This window comes from Tupaia chinensis, unplaced genomic scaffold (assembly GCF_000334495.1).
Source record: "Tupaia chinensis unplaced genomic scaffold, TupChi_1.0 Scaffold000090_1, whole genome shotgun sequence".
Taxonomy (NCBI): Eukaryota; Metazoa; Chordata; class Mammalia; order Scandentia; family Tupaiidae; genus Tupaia; species Tupaia belangeri.
The window spans coordinates 1317639-1318084 of NW_006159552.1; positions in this window are offsets into that span (position 1 = coordinate 1317639).

Sequence of the window (446 nt, forward strand, 5' to 3'; positions counted from 1 at the left end):
CCCGCCGCCGTACCCTTTTCCTGCGCGCAGTCTTGGGAAACTGGTGCCCAGGACAGGGGTGGCGTCCCGGGTCCGGGGCACCTCGGTTTTCTCTCCTGAGCGCGCTCTCTGGTCTGGAGACAGTCACTTACTAGAAGAGTACTCTTCCCTGGAAATTTTCTTTGGAGAGGTTATGCTGGGCGGCGGAGGAGTTGGGCGGGTGCGGTCTTCGGTTCGAGGATTAGACACTTTGGGGTGACTGCTGCGGGGGGCTGCGGTGGCACCCTCTGGAGTCCGCGCGCGCCGAGCTCAGAAGGCTTTTCTGCTGGCGCGAAGAAGCGTGCGTCTCTGCTCTCCGCTAAATAGAGTCCAGGAGGCTTCCTCCTTCGAGGTCCAGGTCCGGGCGGACGTCCTCGGACACGGAGATGCTGCGCGTGATGTGCTCGCCACCCTCGGGGAGGTCGCGG